The sequence below is a fragment of the Agelaius tricolor genome, unplaced genomic scaffold (genome assembly GCF_023055355.1).
Source record: "Agelaius tricolor isolate 1412-34295 unplaced genomic scaffold, bAgeTri1.0.p SCAF_8, whole genome shotgun sequence".
Classification (NCBI taxonomy): Eukaryota; Metazoa; Chordata; class Aves; order Passeriformes; family Icteridae; genus Agelaius; species Agelaius tricolor.
In genome coordinates this window covers 47,557,513-47,580,685 of record NW_027269268.1, presented here as the reverse complement: position 1 = coordinate 47,580,685, position 23,173 = coordinate 47,557,513, and the positions used below count along the sequence as shown (strand labels likewise).

General features: G+C 35.2%; 1 protein-coding gene across 10 annotated transcripts in view; it reads left to right on the top strand.

The window, feature by feature from the left end:
• SLIT2 (slit guidance ligand 2) overlaps window positions 1–23,173 on the top strand; it is a 260,769-nt gene that overhangs the window by 58,515 nt on the left and 179,081 nt on the right. The gene's annotated exons all lie outside the window — the stretch shown is intronic.

Below are 23,173 nucleotides of genomic sequence, written 5' to 3'. Positions count from 1 at the left end.
TCATCAGCCTCTGCTATTAACCCTTCTATACTAATGGTAATACCCCAGAAGAACTACAAAGGCATTTGGTACTCAAGCTTAACATAAGACTTGAAGGACACTTAATGGCATTTACATTCCTTAGTCTAGTCACAGTGAATTGCTGAGCTGATGTTGAACTTGATTGGTACTGTATTCAATATAAAATAGTTGATTGTGAAGTTGATGCTGAAATACGACTTTGCAAAGGATTTCTTTGGGAAAATATAAAAAATCCTTGAAATGTCCTTTGCAATTAAATGCTACTTGAGGATTCTTCTGTCCCTTGCTTTTGTTTGCTATTTAAATTATTTTTATTTGTCAGTAGTAGACTTTTCTCAAACTGCTTGGGTTTTTCTCTTTAAACTAGGTAACATTACCTGCTGAAGAACCTGCTATTGTTAGAACTATTCAGCCATGTTTTGATTCATTAAGCTGGTTGAGATAATTTTTTTCTCTAAAATAGGACAACTATTTATGGCATTCCTTTTCCTTAAATTAGTTCTGTTATGTCTTAGTAGCAGTTAAAAAAATTTTCTTTTCTCCTAATGCGATTTTTTAAAATTGTCATTTTGCTCTATTTTTTTATTCTTACCTACTGACTGTTCTCTTTGTCTACCTCTGTTCTTTTTTGAGAAAACTGATAAGCCAAGTAAAAATTTATGTGATTACAGTGTGTGTGACCTTTAATATAAAAAAGAACATGGATGATTGAATTTTGTGTCTTAGCAATCAGAATTACTGCACTGTGTATCAATAGTCCCATTGCAAAGATCTATCAAAGTTAATCTGTGTTTACTGTCTCCCCTTGGAGTATTTTGGATATCTCTTGTGTGTCAGTAAGATGAAGAGCTCTCTTCTGTTTCACTGCACTGTGTGAAAACTACTTCATGTTTAATGAAACCAAGGTTTTACGAGGAATTGCTGAAGGATTATTAACAATGTCAGTAACTTAGCTAACATCCTCTCTGCAAAATTAGTAACTCAGTTTTTTGAGTTGATACCACAATGAAAAAAAACCCAAACCCCCTGGCTTTGTTGAACATCACAATTTCAAAAATTTTTTTGTGTTTGGGAAGGTAAAGACAAGAGATAAGGAATAGTGCAAGAAGGGGACTAATTCATCAAGAAACATAAAGTTACATAGTGCAGACTTTTACTGTCATCTTACAGCTTAAAGAACAACTCAAGACAGCACACACCTTCAAAAAAATGTAAGAAAAAGCATTATTGTAATGTTTTTAGAAATGAGTATAAAATCTTCCAAGGACAATGCCAGCCTGAGCAGCTCTGGTGTTACAGCACCTGAAACCAGCTGGACAATTGAGAAGACAAGTAAGACGTGCTAGGAATGAGGCTTCTTCCCCAAAGAGACTACTCCAAAAAGGACAGTCATCATGAAATAATCAAACAATCGAGGAGTCTGCAATAGAGTTAACAAATTGGTTTTATTTTATAGTGGATGGGAATGGAACAGCTGAGGCCAGAAAAAGGTAATTCTGTCAAACTTTTTTCCATAATACAGGAGTATTCACCAGTTGAAGATTACTGCCTGGGTGAGCAATAATTTTCTGTCCTTCCATAACTAGGTCTACCTGAAGTGACTTGTCTGTTTGCTACTTGCAGTTATAGAAAACTCAAGTTCCATTACAGAGCTGGGTAGAATTAGTTTAGAAGTTCTGGTGTTGTTATTTGCTCTAAAGACATGTTTGAGGACCAGTGTAAAATGTTACTTTTAAAAGGAAATATTTTCTACTTAAGCATATTGAATGTTTTTGGGCAAGGTTTATGAGCCTTGCTTGAATGTTTTGAAATTTTTGTTTCATGGTGATAAATTGAACATTACAAGTGCATTTTGCTCACCAAGTCCAATGGATTGTTTAGGTTTTAGATCCTGTGTAAATGTTTGTGTAATGTTTAATAATATTCTGTCACTCAGTTTAAGGAAATAATAAAATGTGGAACTGAGAAATTGTCAAAACAAAAAACCAAAATGAGGTGTGGGTGCCAAAGCATAGGTACTTAGGAAAGGTTTGCCTTACTTTTCCATTATTACATAATGAGTAATACAATCTTGTCTAAACTTTAAAAAAATTTCTTCCTTAAAAGGCATGAATCAGAATAAAGAAAGTCCATTTAGAGAATATAAAGTTCTTTACAATAGGGTTAGTGGGATAAGCACTGGAACAGGTCACCTGGGGAGGCACTGGGTTCTCCATCCTTGGGGAATTCAATACCTGACTGGCCCCAGTGCTAGGCTATGTGCTCTGGTTAACTCTGTTTTGAGGTGGGCTGACCAGATGACCTCCAGAAGTCCCTTCTAACTTCAGCTTCAATGCTGTGATCATAAACACAAGTGCTTAACTATGCAATTAACCAAAGCAAGGAGAGTTTATTTCACCTCTAAGTAAAGTGATTTCATGTGCTGATTGCAGTCTCTTGTGTGTGGATTGGTTTGAAGGAATCATTGGACTGTGGAATAAACAGTATTACAGTAACTGTCTTTTTCTGAAATGTGTTCATTTTGTCTGTTATCGTAGCAACCACTTAGTTTTTCATTAATATAGTCAAAATAAAAATAACATTTACAAAAAACAGTAAACATTTTAGATTAAGGTAATAAAAGATCTGGATTTACTAAGATGGACTGCAAAAGATAAATGGAGCAGAGGGGTCTTAGAGGAAATGTACAATAATCAGCCAAGAACACAATTAGCAATAATTGTATGGTAACACATACAATTTTTGGCTTCTGACTACGGTGAGTGGGTATTCAAAGAAGAGAGAATTATTTTTCAAAAAGAAGCAACAGTGGCCCATCACTTTGAAGCAGCATTTTCAGAGTCCAAGTTGGAAAGCAAAAACTGTCTGATGGATACGTGCATTACATTTAAACAGCTTTTAAACATAGTTCCACAACATACTAAAAAAATGTCAAGATAGAATTCATTTTTCAGATACCTGGGCAGAATAATTTTACAGCTACTTCTACACTGTAGAATATATAAAAAGCTGAAAATATATAAAAACCCGAAAACTTCTGTGTGTGTTTAATGAAAATGCTGCAGCGTTAGATGGTTGTCAGGTGGGTATGCCCATGGCAAGTGAATTTTCAAAAATTAAATATAATGGAAACCAATTAGGATTTAATGAAAGATTCCACACACACACTCCCCCCCAAGTCAGTTCTGTTTAGGATGGTGTATACTTTCACACTTGAGTGAAACTTAAGCTTTCTGATGATCATGGGAAAGAAACATCCTTACAGTGTAAATATCAGTAAGTAATCTTTTCTTTAAATTTTAGTCCCAAGAAGACGAATGAAACCATCCAAATAAGCATCTGTTCATGAATTGTAGAAATTTTATTCTATTAGCCAAGAAGGATTATTAATGTCAGGCAATTCTGAGTTGTTTGAATCTCATGATTTTACTTCAGAAGACAAGAGAATAGTTAAGAATTTTGCTACTGTTAATACTTTATGATTTTATTTTTGAAATCAGGTGCAATTTGAATGCCAGTTAAGATTAAGATGCTGTACCTGTTTTGCAATGCAACCTGAAAAGACATAGGTTATGGAAACATTGACAGTAGTTGAAAATGCTAAAGAACTCAGATTGGATGACACTGGTCCAAAGCAACTTAAATATTAGAAAGACTGAATTGGAATTTTTGGGTCTGTGTGAATATGTATGATAGGATTTCTGAATTTACTGTTCTTGTAAACATGGATACTCTACATTTTTTGTCCCTTGATGCTTCATCCAGTGTCTGAAGTCCATATATTCTGTGTAAAGATTTATGACAAAATGGAGTTCAGTTCCCTAAAGTCTTCTAAGTTGCTACAGCCTTTGGTGAAGGATGCAGAAGATAGGGATGTTTCTGGAAATTATAGCCAAGGGTGATGAGTCGTGAATTGTTTCTGATTTTCATGTATATTCATTAGAAACTCTGTGTGTAAGGAAGAATTCAAATAAATACATTACTTTTCTGCTTTTTTTTTTTTTTTTGAATGTCCACTCTTTATTGTGTTCCTAAGGGCAGTTATCCAAAGCTAATAATAGAAATTGTAAAGTGTGATGTGTTTAATTATGTGGGTTCAGCCTTGTATGGTTTGCTAGTTACTGCCTAGACAGATATCTCTGCTTAGTTGTTATCCCACATAAACAAAGAATTACTCATGAGGGAAATCTGATTACCTGAAAGTAATGATCTAGGGTTGCATAAGGTCAAAAACTACTGGAGGCTTTAGAAATGGCTGGTCACTGGCTGGTCTGTAGAATGGGTGAGATATGCTGGGATGCTCTTTAGTTCCTTCCAGACTCTTTATTTGCAAATTGTATGCATTGCAATATAACTTAGGAGTCATACAGTAGGATGTTGTTGCAGTAAGGATTTCAAATTACGATTTTTAATTATACAGCTATTTATTATGTGCAGTAAAGAATGAATTTTAAAGATATTACACAGGAAGAATATGAAAGGTTTTAAAGAAAATTGGAAAGAGGCCTTCTTAGCTACCACTGAAGAAGAATTATGGTATTAGAAACATTTGCAAAGCTTTCTGTTACAGAACATATGGATTCAACATCCCTGATGTTTTTCCAGCTGGGAGCTTGGCATACTTATTGTGAACTGTTCCTAGCTGCATGATCTAGAGGTCCATAGACTGGTTGAAAGTGACTGCTGATCTACAGTGACCTTCCTTTTTTTCCAAATGAAGCCCTAGGAAAAAAAAAAGCAGCAGAGGAACAGAATCAAAGAATCATTTAGGTTGGAAAAGGCCTTCGAGATCACTGAGTCTGTTAACCTAGTAGAGAGGTGAAGAAGGCATTAAATACCTCTGCCTTTTCCTCATCCTTTGTCAGTGTTTCCCTCCACTTAGCCTCCTTTTGTTGCTGATGTATTAACAGAAGCATTTTTTATTGCCTTTTGCAGCAGTAGCCAGATTGTTTGGGTTAGGCTTTGCCCCTTGTAATTTTCTCCCTGCACAGGCTCACAACATCCTTGTGGCCTGCCCCTTCTTCTAAAGGTGACAAACTCTCCTTTTTTCTTTAAGTTTCTGCCAGACCATACTTTCCCACTAGTTTGTCTTTCAAAACATGAGTATGGCCTGCTCCTGTGCCTTTAAGATTTCCTTCTTGAAGAATAAGAATTTGTCATCTCAAAGAATAGATGTAGTTTCAAAGATTATGTGTGTACCCATGCAATGATGTTGAACCTTTTTGAAGGAATAAGAATCATCAGGACAAATAATTGGCTGGATGTTTCATCCTTAGACTTTATAACTTTTTCTTTCTTTTTCCTCTTAAACTACAATTTTTAAATGTTTCTTTTCTTCCTATTGTTGCTTTAGTCTGGCTACCATGAGATGCTATCTGCTATCACACTCGTTTTTATCAAGCTTTCTTTGACCTACAGATGCTGGTAAATTTATATAAATCCTGTGTATTCTGTGGCACTACTCTGTTCATTAACTGCATATAGATTTTTTCTTCACATGCTGTAAAGATCAATATTTCAGTAGAAAGGTTGGAGGATTGTAGCAGTTCAAAATAGGTGCCCATCCTAATATGCCATTGATAGAAGTTTAGCTTGGTTGGAAGTATTGATGTGCCATTTGTAAAGCATAGTATATCCAGCATCTTCATACAAAGTTAAATTACAAATGGACCAGATAAAATTGTATTAGTTAAACATAGATGTATAAATATATATTATATATACACACACACGCATGCACACACAGGTTGTTTTTATATATATATATATATATATATATATATATATATATATATATATATATATATCAACAACATGCATAGCTTATTCAGTACTACTCTGACACAGTTCTGTGTTAGAAGCTGGCAAGTTTCTGGTTGGTTTCACTTGCCATTGTTTATCTTGGGATGGCCATGAATGGCATGGAATGGACATGTCAGGGGTTCTTGATTTTGGTAAAGCATTTGTAGTGAGAACTCTTGTTTATGGGTGTCCTTAGCTCAGATTAGAGAAAGTGTTAATGCCTGGAAAATCTTGTCTCTTTTTTTGCACTCATTTTTATTATACATCATACAGATTGTCAGAGCTTAAAAAAACCCCGACACCTTTTTCTGTATATTCTTGTGCTGAATATTGTGTGTTAGGAATGTTAATAAATTGAAACATAGTAAGTGTAATTAAATGTATAAAATAGGCTTTCCCTACCTGTCAACCAGAAGCCCAATAGGAAGCTTGATCATCATTTCAATTAATAGTATCTGAGTGAAAAGTAGTTCAGGAAACTTCTACTAAAGTTGGAAAGCCTATTTAACTAACACTTCTTGTTTATTAGAAATTGAACAATTTTGGGCAAGTCCCAAATCATTCCATCTTCATTCTTCATCCATCAGGAACTCTTCTTGATCACTTCTCTAATCTCTGTCCAAACCAAACCAGCTAATTTTAGACAAAGCATCAGTGCAGCTGATGAAGCAGTGACCTAATACAGTAGAATGTTATGAAGGACCATATGAACACATAGGAGAGAGTTAAGTCTTCACTAAGAAATACAGAATAAGATAAATTCAAAGTCAGGTGATGTATGCTATGATTTTTCTTAAAGAAGAAGTAAAAACTAGTAAACTAGATGATAGCAATATTTATACAGTTTCTCCCAGCATTCCCTATAAATTAATCATTTTCATGTCAGAAGTGTCAAGCAGATTTTCTGGGCACACAAATAGTGAAAAGTCTTATCAGATGGATGGCATATAATGGTACCTGGCATTTCAGAATAATTAGAAGAGAGAATTAATATCTTCAATGTGCATTAGTTCTTGCATCTGCCAGGAAGAAGAGTTCATTTGTGGGGCTAATTGTATATCAGGGCTTGAAAAAGAACAATTACTTATTTAGGGCATTTTGCTGACTTATAAATATTAAAAACCACTTGAGACTCACTACATTGTGACTGTTTATTAGGAAGTATAGACCTGTAAGACAATAACCTATTTAGTGTTCCTTATTCCTCTGATCCCCTTGTCTGGTCTACATTTATCAGTAAGCATCAGTCTGAGGTGAAAAAATTACTGAATGCAAAATTTTTACCATGCATTTTCAAAACAGTGTTGTGATGTTCTTTTGATAATATAAATTGTCTAGGAGGTAATTACATGTTACATGTAATTACATGAGGTGCAGAAGAGTTTCAGCAATGAATTGCTAGACAGTGTGTATAATCTTCATCTTTACTGTCTCAAAAAGTAGAAGTGAAACTGTAGAGCTGGTGCCTTCTCACCCTAGCCAGGAGACTTTCCAAAGAAAGTCCTTGACCCCCACAACTTTAATAGCTGGATGATTTGGACATGAGCCAAATTTTTCTGTCTTAGTGGCATACCAGAAGAGACTATGTGTTGGTGACTTGTATTTCCATAAGTACTGCTTTGTCAGATGCAATTTATCTGGAGATACTGGGAATAAATCTCCTCTTGCATTGCAAGAATGTAACCCAGTTTTTTCCCCTCTTTTAAGCACAAATCATTACTATATTATTTGTATTATGCTTTAGATGCCAGTGGGGTTTTAGAGAAATCCACTTTTCTAAGCACTTGGCAGGCATACAGTGCCTGCATAGATAATATGGGAAGTAGAGCACAGGGAAACATGTTGATCTTCTCAGTGTCTTGCTGCTCATTCATGCTGGTCAGAAGCACTCATGTTCTTCACAGTTTACTACTGTGGAGTCAGATTTTCAGGCTGAAAATAGTGTAGTTCTGCTGACAAGATGAAATTTCAGTGTCTGAAAAAGAAAAAAAAAGTAAAATTGCATACACAAATTGTGCACATTTTAAAAAGTTGAGGAACTATAATTCACTTCAAGGAGAAGATGATTTGGGGGTGAGAATTCATTGGTTTTCAAGACACCTGGATGGTAGTGGTCTACTAGTCAAAAAGTTACTTCTCAGTTTGTGTTTCTTGCTTTCCACAGAAACTGAGATACTTTGGTTTTGTCATAGTAATAATTTTAATCTTTCTTTTGAAATGCAGCTTGGGATATGGCTGTGTTTTGAGATTTCAATCTCTTTTTGAATGCTTTTTGTTTCGACATGTTTTGTAAACCAGTAGTAGCAGTAACATCAGTTGGAAGTGGTCTTTATTGCATCTTGAAGAAAAGTCATTAACTTGAAACAGATTGGTTAAGTTGGCTTGATATTTTTCAAAAATATATTTAGGCCCTTGTTTTGAGTTAAAGTGATAAAAATCTGGGTGTAGCAAGTATGTAGGTTAAGTAAAAACAAATAAATAAACCCAACCAACCAAAACTACCCAACTCAGAGGGATTCTCTAGGTGTTTGGCATGTTTGAAATACTGTGTTCTTATCACATAGTGTTACAGGGGCCTGATTTTAGTCTCCCACAGATGATAAAATCTCAATGACTGGGTTTGTGGAATGCAGATATTGTAAACAGTAAGTGCCTCTAATGCATTTATTTTTCTTCCCTTTTCTTTATGCTCACAGATTCTGGTTTGGTTTTGTTCTTTGGTACCAATGCTACAGGTTAGGGACATGGTCTGAATCCTCAACTCCATTATTATTTTTTTATTCTGATTCATTGATCTATTTTTTTCAAAATTTTTTCTTTTAGGGTACATGTTGGTCATCTTCTTTTCTTCTCTGTCTATTACTGTGTCTTTTTGTGTACGGAGGAAGGAAGCTCTGGTTTTTTGTCTTCTTCCTGATTATCTTCTTGGATCTAGCTTTTAACAAATTATTCAGGAAATAATTTAACGTAATCTCGCATTCTCCTTACATTCCAAGCAAAAAAAAAAATTAAAAAAAAAACGGGATTCTAGTGCTCTCATCAATACAAGATGGGAAAAAGCTAATATCAAACATTACTGATTATTAGAATTAATGTACTTTATTGTGTCATTGTAATAGTCATATTTTCTTGTCTGTCACTTAATCATTTCAGCTTTTAATAACCAATTTAGGCTGATGTTCACATTGGCTATCACAGGAATCTGAGGAACTTTGGGTTTGCTTAGGTGAAATGTGCTTTCAGTGCTACAGGTGGACTTTATTATTGCCTTAGATTTGTTTTTATAGGTATTGGTTGTGACAGGTATTGCAAAATTCCCTCAATTTAAGACCAGTGAAGCAACCAGGGCAAGAAAAAAACTTGCCCTCTGTAAAATGATGTATTGGTTCTTAGAGCAGGAAGTTTTTCAAATGATACAAACAAGAATAGTTTTGTATAATATTCAGTAATCTATTAATTCTGAAAGTGAAGACATTTCTTGAGTATCTTTCTTTCTGTTTTGAAAGACAATTCATGAAATGTTCACTTTAGTAAACAACCAAATCCTGACAGTTATAGCTGAAGTATGCTATCTACTACTGAAATTTTGACTAAAACATTTGTGGTTTTTATAGCATATCCTTCTTGACAAATTATGCTTGATCAGTGTACCTCTTCAATAAGGGTTTTATATTTGATTTGTTTGCTGTAAAATTTCCTGAAAAAATGTTGATAGTCAGTCTTTATTACAAGAAAAGAAAGAAATACTGGAATTTATTTAATTTTTTTTTCTTCAGTAAGGGAGTCCTGAAGAGCCAGGTCTGATAGAAAGGCGCTATGTGGCATAATTTACTCTCCTAAATAATCAGATTAATGAAAAATTGTAATTGCCTTTTGAGTTTATATTAATCTCTGCAATGAGCAATGCTGTGCCTAATAGGTAAGTTTGCCATGGATCTAAATGCTGGCATTTTTTGAAGGATGAGCAATGGTTAGGTGGTGGAAGTAATGGTCTGTCTCAGAATCTGGGTTATATTTTTAAAGTAGCCTTTTGAAGTTTATGTCTGGAGACAGACAAACAGCACTGCTGTTTAAATCAAGTAAGTGTTAGTAGAGCCATTACTGCTTCTTGCTTGCTTTTATTTGGAGGTTGCTTGTAGCAGTTACTAAATTCATAATTTTCCCTATGGTCTTCTTAGTCTTAAACTAACTGTGTCAATTTTGTACCCAGCTGTTTTTACTTGTTTTTTTTTTAGCAGCTTTCGTTTGCACTCTTACTTTATAAAATCACCTAACTTGAAAGGAGGGTAAGCTTCTCCCAGTGAATTTAATATTTCCCTTGATTCAGTTAGAACTACATTAGTTTCTTCCTCTTTGATCAAGTGTTCCTTATTGATTCATAGGATAGATCATCTTATGACAACAAAACATTCAAGCCTAGTTTTTTCAATAAATTAATGGTTTTGCTTTTTTTTTAAGCAAAATAAATATTTCTGGAAATTGGCTTACAGCATTTATATGACAAATCACAGAGGTGGTGCAAAAGTATCCATGTATGGATAAAAAGTATGGGGCAAATAATTAAATTGGGCTTTTGTTCCATGAATGCTGGTGGCTATTCTCATGTTCCCCATCATCACAGCCTTCCATTGCTTGGAAAAAATGGTATGGAAAATGGGCAGAATTCTTAGCTGAGCCAACAGTCTCTTTTTATCTATTGATAACACACTTATGCTTTCTAACATTCATCAGCTTGCAGCATGGCTGCCTAGTAACACAATTTAGAGCAGAGCTATTCCTACAAGATGAGCTTTTTGGAATTACATGGGGGAGTTCACCATGTAAAGCAGATCTGTGCCTTCAAAATGCAATTAAATCTATAATAAATAAAAAGGATAAATAAATCTTAAGCAATTGCATGCAGTGATTCAACAGAGTACCTGGGATGAAAATAGCTCATTTTAGCATCTACTTCTATCCCACTAATTCTGAAAGTTTTTTGGTTGATTGCTTTCAAAAGTTTGTTTCCCAAACGCTGTTTTAAACAACTTATGGACACATTCTGAAATGGTACCATTCAACTTATTCTCTGTACTTCACATGGAAGCTATTGACTTTTATAACTTAATACTGCTCTGTTTTGATTTTTTTCATGTAGATGAAGTTCAATGCTCTATCTCACAGAATATTTAAAAGACTGCTTTCAGTGAAGGTGTTCACTGTCAGCCATTTGTACTTACATAGCAGGTCCTAGCATTACTGGTCTCAGAACTGTTTTACTTTCATAATAATTACTACAATCAATCTACTACTGTCAATCTAGAGTGCCAGGTACTTTAATATTTTAATATTATAAAGATATAAATAATAATATATAAATATAATAAAAGATAAAATATAACTAATATATAATATAAAAATAGAAAATGTATAAATATTATAAAATAGATATAATAATATATAAATATTTGTGTATATATAGATATATACAAAGAGTAAAGACATATCCATCTGCCTTCAAATAACATTTTATTGAAATTAATTTTAATATTGTATTTATGGCTTATACTCCTAAAGCAACATATTCAAAATCTGACTAGTAAATCATAGAGTGATTTTCTATGGAAGAGAATGATGATCTAGGTTTATCCCTCCTGCCACAGGAAGGGATGTCTTTCACTAGATCATGTTGTTCAAAGCCCTGTCCAGCCAGGCCTCGAGCACTTCCAGGGATAGGGTATCCACAACTCCTTTGGGCACCCTGTTCCAGTACCTCACCACTCTTACAGGAAAGTATTTCTTCCTGTTAGCTAATCTCAATTTCTCCTCTTCCCAATTCTATGGTCCTGTGTAAAATGTCAGTCTCTCTCCTTTTTTTAAGCTCTCTTCAACCACTGAAAAGGCTGCAATGAGGTCTTTATTCTCTCCTCCAGCCTGAAAAGCCCCCACTCTGTCAGCCCATCTTCATAGGAGGGATGCACCATCCATCTGATTATCTTCATGCCCTCCTCTGGACTTGTTCCAATAAATCCATGTCCTTTCTGTGCTGAGGACCCCAGGACTGGATGCAGTGCTCCAGGTGGGGTCTCACCAGGGTGGAGAATCCCCTCTCTTGACCTGCTGACCGTGCTGGTTTTGATGCAGCCCGGGATGCGTTTGGCCTTCTGGGCTGGCAGCACACACACAAGCTGGTCCATGTCCAGTTTTTCATCTGCCAGACCCCCATGGCCTTCTCCACAGGGCTCTGCCAATGACTTTTTCTCTCAGTCTATACCCCTGTCTGGGAGTGCCATGACCCGAGTGCAGCACTTAGCACTTGGACTAGCTGAACTTCTAATAGATCCACTTTTCAAGTTTTCGTCTGGGTGGAAAACCTCTCTGACATCCTGTCCTTCAGTTGTATTAACTGCACTGCTAAACTTCAGGTCATCTGCAAACTTTCTGAAGATGCTGCTTCCAAGACAGAACCTTGAGGGATGCCACTTATAACTGGTCTTTTTATCTATCTTGCTTATTTTTTCCTACTTTCAAATCTTTAACTTACCCCCAACACTATATCACAAATTATAATTTATTATTTGCCTTCAGATTTATCACTATGAACTTTTCTCCAATTGTTTATTACCTCCTTTGTTAGAATTTATTTGTAATTTAATATAATTCTTTGCACGAGTTTGGAAAATAAGAAGTGGTCTCAGTATTTGTCATTCTTTATTTAGACAGGAATTAACTTCAGTAGAAGAGCAAGTGGATAGAATGAGCTGTTTTCATCCAGCTGAAAGTTTAATCTAGCGGAACACTACTGATTGTATTAACTTGACAGGGTTAGTAATTATATTTAGAGAAGGCATATTGTTTCTTTCTGCCATGCTGCATAAAATAAAGGTTTGCTGATTGTTGTTGTAAAAATTGGGCCCTCTTTGTATTGTAATAGTCTAAAAATAAAATTGAAGTTCCTAGTGGAATCTGATACTCTCTGGGCAACCATTATGGTTTGCAGAAACTGATGTCACATAGATTTCTGAAATTATGCATATGTGTTGAACACCCAGAGTTTTCAGGCTTTTTTCTATTTTAATCAAAACCAACTGTGTCATTATTCTGTTCCTTCTCCCTTTTCCAACCAATATTTGGTTTCTGTTGCATGATTTATGAGTACCTGTTGTAGTCTTTTGTGTTGATAGTGTTTACCCATCTGGGCTGTCTTAATTTTAGTCCAGCATAATGTGTCTTTTGGCTGGTGTGCTCTTTGCTGTCGGTCTCTCTTTCCTGAAATCAAAATGTGCAAGGAATTTAACACCTGTGAAGTGATTCCAGAAGGAGGTAACATTAGTGAATACTTACTGCTGTTGTTGTTGCAATAAAGTAATGGTTAAGATCAAGAAAAAGCCCAAGCACAATGATTTAACAGTCAGTAGAAGTAATTTAAAGGAACCAGAATTCACTTCTTGTGTAACATAACAAAAAAAAAACAAAAAAAAACCAAAAAAAACAAAGGTCCTTTCTTTGCATGAAGCTAAATCCATTTTCTCTGTACATTTTTGTATTTTATTTTTGAAGGGTGTTTTTCTGTTCTGTGAAAGTTCTATTTTACTAGAAAATAGATGAAATTTTATAAAAAGTGGTACACTACATTAAAAAAGAAGCTTTTCACAGACACACGAATTCAGTAAGCCAAGTTGCATTTTGAAGCAAAGACATTTAAACATATATGTACTTATATATTCCTTAATTCACAGACTTATCACAGGCTCAAAAATGATAAAATAAATCACTCCTTCTTCTGTTTGGTTCCCATTGCACCTCAGAAGTAATTCCTGATGATTTGGTGATGGATAGATATAATTTGGAATTGTTGGATGGCAGTTTTGTCTGTATGGGTTTTGTGTGGCCAGGTTTTGGTAGTGAGGGGATAGAGAGGCTGCAGGGGTGGCTTCTGCTGGAAGCTGCCAGAAGCTTCTGCTGTGTCTGCTTGAGCCGGTGCCAGACTGCCCAAGCTGGACCTGCTGCTGGCCAGGGCCAAGCCCATCAGTGTCCTGTGAGAAACCTGTGCTGGAGCAGGCTGCTGGCAGGACCTGTGACCCTGTGCAGAGAGAAATCTACTCTGGAGCAGCTTTGGTGGCAGAACTTGAGCCCCCCATGGGGGACCCAAACTGTTCTGAAGGACTGCCCGCAGTGGAAGGGACCCCCAATGGAACAGCTCATGGAGAACTGCACCCAGTGCAAAGGGCTCAGGTTGGAGAAGTTAATGAAGGAGTGTTTCCATGAGAGGGACCCCGTGCTGCAGCAGGGAAGGGAATCCTCTGAATGAGTAGAAAAAGCAGGAGCAGAGACAACATATGATGAACTGACCCCAGCCCCCATGCCCTGTTCCCCTCCTGTGTCATTGAGGGAGAGGAGGAACTAGAATTTCAGAGTGAAATTCAGCCTGTGGAGGAATGGGAAGAAAGTGTTTTAAGATTTGATTTGATTTGTCATTATCTTCCTCTGATTTGATTGGTAATAAATTAAACTAATTTCCCCAAGTCAAGTCTGTTTTGCCCATGACAGTAATTGATGATTGATCTCCCCTACCCTTCCAGGAGCCTGTTGTATTTTCTCTCCCCTGTGCAATTAAGGAGAGGAGTGATAGAGTGGCTCTGGTGAGTGCCTGGTTTCCAGCTGGGGTCAAACCCCCCTGCTGTCTTACCTAGACCATAAGGTTTTTCTTCCCCACCTTTGAAATCTTTGATAAATGAAAATGTACATATAAGTAATATGATTTAGCTTACATTAAAAAGCTGAAATAAAGAAAACTTATATAAGCTCTTCCTTTATTTTTCATCTGTCTTTCAATTTAAATGGGTAGAGATGACTGACAGTGCATGCTAACACCTAATGAAGAGCAGACAACTCTTTCTGGGAGAAACTTAGCATGGAATTGGTTTTTTTCTCCAAAGTACTCCCAGCTGACATCCCTTGAGTGGTGGAAGTAGTCTTGAATCTCTTTGCTTGGTGTTCTTGGACTATTTTTTTTTTAGATAACCAACCTCTTTTTGTAAGCATTTTGATCTTTCTTTTTTAAAAGAAATCTTCTAAAAGAAGCTTTACACATTCCACACATTTATTTTACATATAAATGGGATGGAAATAGGAAATGTCTATAGAACCTATTTTAAGAGGACTCTCAGTATATTTTCATTTTGCCAGAGAAACAGTAAGTCTGTGCTAGTGACTTCCTTTTTCTCATTGTAGTGTGGAAAAGATACAAGAATTTTCAAATCCTAAATTGCATTCTGTGAGCAGTTGATTATAATACATACTCCTTGGTATGTTAGTATATTTGCTCACTATATAAAAGGTTAGACACCTGTGGGGGGAGCATATTTTTCGGGCTAACATGATTAAAGGATTTATTGTACACTTGAAGAAGCAAATAGGCTGTGAATCTGGTGACTAAACAGATTTAAAAATATTCATGCTGTAGTTATCTGAATCTGATTGATGATGTGATCATGACTGTTGATCTGTTTCTTTTCAAGAGGTTTATACAAATTTCTAATTATGCTATTCATATGGAAATATTACATTTAGGATGACTTAATTTATGTCAGTGTGGATTACCAAAAAATAAATATCTGGGATTATTTCTTCTTCAAAGTTAAGAAGATGCATAAGCAAAATGTTTGAACGTTTCTTACATGAAGTATTTTATAAAAACATAGTTCAGTATTGTGCACTAATTATCTTTAAGATGCGCGAACACTCCTCAGTGATTTTATCAAGTGCTTTGAGTGTATGGAGAAATAAAGGCCTAATCATATAATATTTATAATTTATTCTCAAGAAATAAGCAAATAAGTAGTCCAAAAAACAACTGGTGCAGTTAAGAAATGCTGGAAATTTGCAGTAGAAACATGTTGGTAAATGCAATGACTGGAACAGATTTTGGAAGTTGAATTATATTAGCATGAAGTATGGTAGGAACAGTGCATGCCTGCCAGTCAACTGTTCCAGGAAATATTATAAGTCATAAATTGTATCGAGAAATTAAATTGAGTCCCCTCTTCTGCACTCAGCAGTGTTTCTTGAGGATTTAGAACATGTCTTTAAATTTCTTGATTGCTTTGTCTTTTTCTCTTCAGTCCATGAAGCTTTTGACCAGTAATCCTCCCTCCTGTGGTTGGTACATTTGTAGAGCGCACACTCTTTATCAGTGTAGCATATAGAACAAACCTCGATAACTGGAGGCCCTAAACATTATTTGTGCTTTAAAGCATCTTATAATTTCATTTATTTTGACTGGTTATCTCCAAATGGAGACTGGTTGAAAAGCATACTCTTTAATCTCATTAAATAGTATTAATAGGTCCTTGTCAGTTTTCCTTTCTGACTTTAACAGACAAAGTCAGTCTGTGTTTCATCTGTCCCATCTCTCTGTTCTGGAATTTTAAATTTGCTTTAAGGCAGAACACAATGTCATTTATCCTGTGAAAAATAACTGCAATATTTGTTGCTTGTAGTTTTCTTTTTAGTAAGTGCATACACAATCTTATCTTTCAAGTACCTTAGTTGGTACTGAAGCATCACAATTTGGACATGATGTAGGATGGGGTTTTTGTTTTCTAACTGCCTGTTTGTGGGCTCAGTGCATGAATAAATGACCAGAAGTCTGTGAGATGAGGCTTTGCTGTCACCTGAACCCTGTCACACACAGGTAGCCCAAAGCCTTGCATTGTTCTGGTAAAGCATCAGTGAGGCCAGATACTGACTTTGCACTCTGTAATCAATGTTTGTGTTATATTTGCAAAGTGCTTTACTAAAAAAAATCACTTTTGATTTAATTTCTGTCTATACTGTTTGGATTATAGCACATCTTAATAGTGACATTACTCTCAATAGGGTTTGGAGAAAAGATGATTAATTTTCTATGTTGATATAGCCAGTCAAGAAGTTTCTGAATCTTATTCATTACAGAGAGCATGTTACTTTGAAAACATCACAGTAATATCTATCATTATGTTGTGCTATCACTTTTGTATTGCTCATATCTTTAATTTTTGTACAAAATCTAAAGGATACAACATCTGCCCATTTTTTCTGACTAGTCTCTCCATTGCTGCTGGCACAACATAGGCATCTATGAATGATAACTGTGTGAGATTTTTTTTTTTGCTTGTTCTCTATCAATTTCCTTCCAGCTTTTGGAGCTTGATTGAATTAGTGTGCCATAGTGATTGGTACTTATTGTGAGTTCACAAATCTGAAAAATATATTACTGTAGATTGTTTTGTTCTTTCTCTGCTGCATCTGTCTGGTTCCTGCTCAGAATGTAGGAGAAAGATTGTTTTTTTTTTTCTCCACATTGCATTTACATGCTCAGTGGATTAAGGGTTATTTCATGCATATTTCTTCTCTGATGGCATTTTTTACCATTCATAGAGATAGTAACAACTCTACTAGGTAAAACTTTAAAAGGAGCATGTGATTTTGTTAGTATGTAAAATGAGTTGTAGCTATTGTGCCTAAAGATTTTATGCTGCTTAAATACAACAGATTAGAAAAAAAATTTTGCTCATCTTTAAAAAAATGGTTCCCACAAGTTATAAGCCTAAACCATTTCTGTATTTTAATGTTATTTAGAAGCTTGCTGATGACATCTAATATCTTTATTGAATTCTGAGAGCTGTGTTATCTTCTCAAAATACTTACTCAATGTTAAAAAGTAACTTTGAGAGGTAAGTCTCAATTAGTTCTCATCACTTGACTCTGAGTTTTGACTGGCCTTGAGTACCTTCTGTAAACTAATGACACAGTGTGTCAGGTACAAGAAGCACAGTAGCAGGAAAGAAGTTTTTCACAAGAAAAACTTTTCTCTTTTATAAACAGTTCAGAGAAAATATTATTTTATGCATTTGTAGAGCTTTAGATTTCTGAACTATTTTGATGACCTAGCATGTCTTACTCCTTAGGTTGAGTTGGCTGCCCTGATGTTTGGTGGGAGGATATAAGGCAAGGGAGTGAAGACTGCAATTCTCCTCTGGGCAAAGAATAAGGAATATAAATAAAACTCATATTTGCAAGATAGGATTAAAAACTCAAAGTAAACCTCTGCTCTATTTATTTTGAAGGATCTAAGGATGGAATTGTCGTCTTGCCATATTCAGTTCAAAGCAAAGCACTGAAGACATTAGATTTGTTTTTCTTGTGTTTTGAATTCAGCTGACATTTTTATGTTTCTTGCAACTAAACATTTTTTGGATTTAATCATTAATTCAAATTCGGTGCTGAAGGTCGTACTTCTTTATGAGTAAATAAAGTAATCGACTCTGGACAAAAATTAAAATGTCATGTTTTCTTTTATAATGAGAACTGAATATGTCATGTATCTGCAAGAAAAGGAATAGAGCTTTCTGCCTTACACAGCACATAAGGACTGTTCATCACGAGGTATCAGAAATTAATTTCAATTAATTTCAGAAATTAATTTCAGCTTGCAAAGCAAAAGCAAACTTAAAAGTAATAAGACTTTGTGGGCAGTATTTGTGAAATAAGAGTGATTTTTCCTCCAGCTTTTACTGAGGTATTTATAAGCTTATGAATGGAAATACTGGACATCAAGGGTTCACCAAAGAGAGTAAAACTGTAGATTAATGTATTGGAAGTAGATATAAAATTTGGCTGAAATTTTGCCAATTAGATATATTGATAGGGAACAAAGGCACTTCATTGCAGTTACGAGTCATCCAGTGACACTTTGAGTAATCAACTCTAATATTTAGCTAGTCAGTTTTGAATATAAAAGAATACTCTGGCATCTAAATGAGCAAACATGAAAGTGTGCAAACATGAAGGTGAGCTTACAGAAAATCAATGGTCAAAGATGCTGTTAATATACCCTATCCAAGCAATAAAGGTTTTACTTATGATTTTTTTTAAGTAACTAATTAATTTGATCAGGCTAAATCTGGACGGTGCCTTGTTTACTGCAAAAAGCTCTTTCTGTTTAGATGGTAGCTATGGGAAGTTCCACACTTCAGTGTTTTCACATCCCCTTAACTTTTTAGCTGGAATACTATGCAGAGAAGAATAAGAAAGGACAGGAATGCTATTTTGACAAGTGTAGAAGATGTGGAGCTAAAGTACCTTCAAGACCTATTTCTTTCCTGATTTTCTTAATTTTGAAATGGATGACTAACAGTAAACACAGGTAAACTCTTCTAGGTGGTGAATAGGAAGTAAATACAGTGGCAAATGCAGCTATTTAAAGATGGGCATGCAGCTGCTTACCTAGTCTTGTCCATGCTCTTAGGAAGTGGCTTTCCTTGGAGGAGAGGATTAAGAATGCATCTTCTCAAAATTAAAACTAGACACAGACTTCTTTCTTACAAGAAGCAAAATCTTGCATTGGGTGCACAACCTCCTCCTCATTGCTCTGAAGTAAAAGCTTTGAGCAAAGATACAATGCCATATATTTTTATTCTATGCCAGATTTCTAGTAAAAACTGTGGCAAAGCTGCTGTTATATTACTGTAATTTGATTAAGGCAATATGATTTTCTCACTACTTAACATATATTAATTTTAATTTGTCACAGGGATTTTATGAGCATCTCTGAGTTACAAAGGAATAAAAAATATGGAGTAAAGAATCTATAAATTTTTCCAAATATGGAATGTAACTAGTGTGTTTGACAAAAAATGTGATATACTGGAATTCTAGTCCAAACAAGATGTCATTTATTGTAAAATTGATTACAAACTCATGGGATATTTTCTCATTGGCATATTTTCATTATATTGTGTTATTTGCTCTTCTGGACCTGTGATAACAAAATTGCCTTAGGCATCTAATAAGTTTTAGAGAAGTCAAAGTGAAGTTGTGAAGTTATTCCTGATTTTGCTCATGATATCAAAAGTACTTCTGTAGATGTGTTTGACAGGAAGGTGAGAAAATACTTAGCATTTTGCTTTCTATTGTCTTTTTTTTTTTCTCTCCTCACAAATAATTTGTGGTCAGCAGGACCCAGCAAGGAGTCGCCTTTTCCTCCAGATGGTTGTGACATTTGAGTAAACCTTGGAGGATTAAAGGCAGTCTAGTGAGCACTCACTGTAAACTCCTGATGCAACATGACAGTCCTAATCTGGGTCCTGGGCTGATTAGATGGTAAGAGCACAAAGCAGGGGAAAAACCCAAGTGCAAAATAACCATTTACACTGATGAAAGACACTGAGAAAAGCCCTGGAACCTAAGTTTAGATTGAAGATTCTGTACATGTAAAAACTTAGGCAAGTTACGTTTTCAAGTATAATTTACTAGCTGTCTATACAATAACTTCAGTTGGTGTAAAGCTTTTCTGTGTGTCACTGAATGAGCACAGCTTGATGCAAAAGTTTTTTTCTGTATATTGAAGAGAGTTTGCAAACAGTCCAAGCGGTTAAACAATGGTAGAAAATACAGAAATTGATCTGAATGAGACTCTGAAATCTGATTATGCATCATCACCATCTGCTGTAGCAGGATAATAGAAAGGTAGACAAAATTCTATTCTACCTTTATTTGGAAAAATGGAAAAACTTCACTATATTACAATTTTAATGTATATACATATAAGAAGAACTTGTTTGCATAATGGGAAGCTTAATCAGAAATTATGCTCTTTATTATTATAATTCTAAATATCTAAGATATAGTTAATTTATTATTATTATTTTGTTTTTATTAAATTAAGGAAACAGTTGCAAAAATGATTTGATATTTTTCCTGTTCTGAATTTTTAAAAGCAGAATATTGAACTTTCAAAGAATGGTATGGCAACAGGTGTAAGTATTCAGCATTGTACATCTTAATTTATTTATTTTGGCTGAATGAATGTAAAATTGCACTGCTCAACCCCTCCTGGTACAAGAACAATGCTTCGAGCCTGGCTTGTATATTTGCCTACTTATCTATAGATTATTTTTACTGCACAGCAGTTGAGTAATTTGTTCCTTTTCCAAGTCTATCAGTCCAGTATTTTATTTTCAAAGGCGAATCTGTTATATCTTTAGTTTTATGATCTCCACCCTCAAAATGTTTGGTTTTTTTTTTTTTCCCCCAAGGTATTTTACTGCTGTAGTTAGAGCTATCACAAAAATATCTGCTGAAAATAAGACATGTACTTGATGATTTATTCTTGGAAATGTAATTCTATTGATATTCTAGAAAATAAACTAGGGTGTTTAGTGCTAAATATGTAACTCCTGGCAGTACCAAACATACTGTGAATTTTCAGTTATTTGTTTGGTATTACAAGGTTGTGTGTTTCTGCAAAGCTCAAAAAACCCTTAATTACGGTTGCTTATTTGCTGAAAAGAAAATCAGTCGCACAGAAGGTGTGAGAGTTCAAAGGAAGTCCAGTCAGATTAATTTATTTAATGAAATCTACTCAATTATTTCTGTACATACTGAATTTCCTTTACAAACACTTTAATTAAAACAGCTTCTTTTTAAAAAGAGACACGCTTTAAGGCATATGCAAATGGATCATAAATGCTAATGGCAGAAAATTGTACAATTTCAATTCTAGTCGCCCTACATAACATGAATCATTTGGATGCAGTGTTCAAAAGAAAATGCTTTTTTTAGCAGTTTCATTAAAAACATGGCTGTAAGAAGTAACAAAAAATATATCACCATATTCTTATTTTTTCTACCTATCTTGCAATTTGAAGTCTAAAACCACTGAGTAGCTGTCTGGCATTCAAGTTGTGTCTCTTCAGAACCACCACCAAGTCACTCAGATGTGTGGGCTGGAATTCTTAGATTTTGAGAAAATCCTCTGTAAGCATGAGATAAGAATGTGAAAAAGACCAAGCTTGACCTACCTTAAACTATCCCAGCAAGGATCTAAATTATAGCTTCAAGGGGGTTGAACTGGTTACGAGTTGGGAGTGACTAGCAATTCCCCAGCACCTTGTTATCTTTGCTCTATGTCAGGACTGTGCCTAGACCAAAACGACAAATGTATTAGAAATATCACTGCATAAAGTTTAGTGCTTTAAGCAAAGGTTCTTAATCCTTTTCCTGTATTCTGCAAAAATTGTAGTTAAAGCGATGCAAAAATTAGTCAGTCTGCCCAGCCCTCTGCTCACCCCATTTCCAGGTTTGTTTTTATTTTATTTCTTATCCTATTTAATGTAGCCTGTATTTATAGCTGCTAGTGGTGTGAATACAATGGTGTTGCTGCAGGCTTCCCTTTAATGGATCCTTGCCAAAGATAGCCATTGTTCCCATTGCTTGAGGTTGCTCAACTGTGCAAGGTTGCTTGGAAACCCTCTACTGAATTAGACCTTCCAATCATTTTCCTTTACCTCCCAAGTCATACCAGTTGAGTGCTTAGAGATTCAGAGGAGGATCACAGTCAATTTGGTTGCTTTTTGTGACCTTTTTGATGCTAAACCAATGACCTCTTAAATGCAGCATTGTAGCATGCATGACTACCTGGCTAAAAAACAAACACCACACTAACCAAGAGGTAATGTCATCCACAAAAGCAGTTACCTGGTGATTCAAAAAATCCTGGGCTAAGGAAAAGGCCTAACTAGTTGTTAGGTTCTGCTTTAGGTTAGACCATTGAGAAACACGTTACCTTTAAATTATACTATGCTGGTTCATCTCACATGCCATGTGATCAGTTCTAAACAAACCTGATGCTCAATATGCCCAGGTTTTCCCTAGCACACACTTCCTTTTATCATGCTGTTTCCTTTGCTCACATTGCAGGAATCAATTGTATTTGATAAGCATTTCAGAGTGAATCAGTCATTATTAGCTTGAGCAAGCTGGTGAACAGGATAAATCAAATCCCATGCTTATTTATATAATTTAGTTTGGTCCACAAATAAGTTACCTAAACAATCTTGCTTCTTTGTCTTTTATGTTAAACCAATTACTCTTTTGAGCAGCTACTATGCTAAATCTTTTCAGCTGGTTTATAAACCATGTTATTAATGTATATGAGAAGTGCTGAGATTGATGCCTTCTTGGTTGTTGATATTTCCTTAATACAAAGAATACAAACAGTCTGCTGTAATATTAGGTGAAACATTAGCTGGTATTGTATCTTCTTGCTGGGGAATTGAATATTGCTATCACTGTTCTCCAAGTAGCATGAGCTAAAGATCTGTGGGGAAAAAAAAAAAAGTTGTTACATGATAATTTAATCTGCTTTCTAGTCTGATAGTTTTCAATTCTCTCTCTGCCCCTAGTTTGAGATAATATTTTAAGTATTACATTGTACATTGTCCTGTGTATTGGGATGTCTCTGCTGACTTGGCTCCATGAGATGTTATGAGTAACGTTATGTTGGCACACACCCCAGGATATTTGGGTTTCCTTGGAATATATTTGC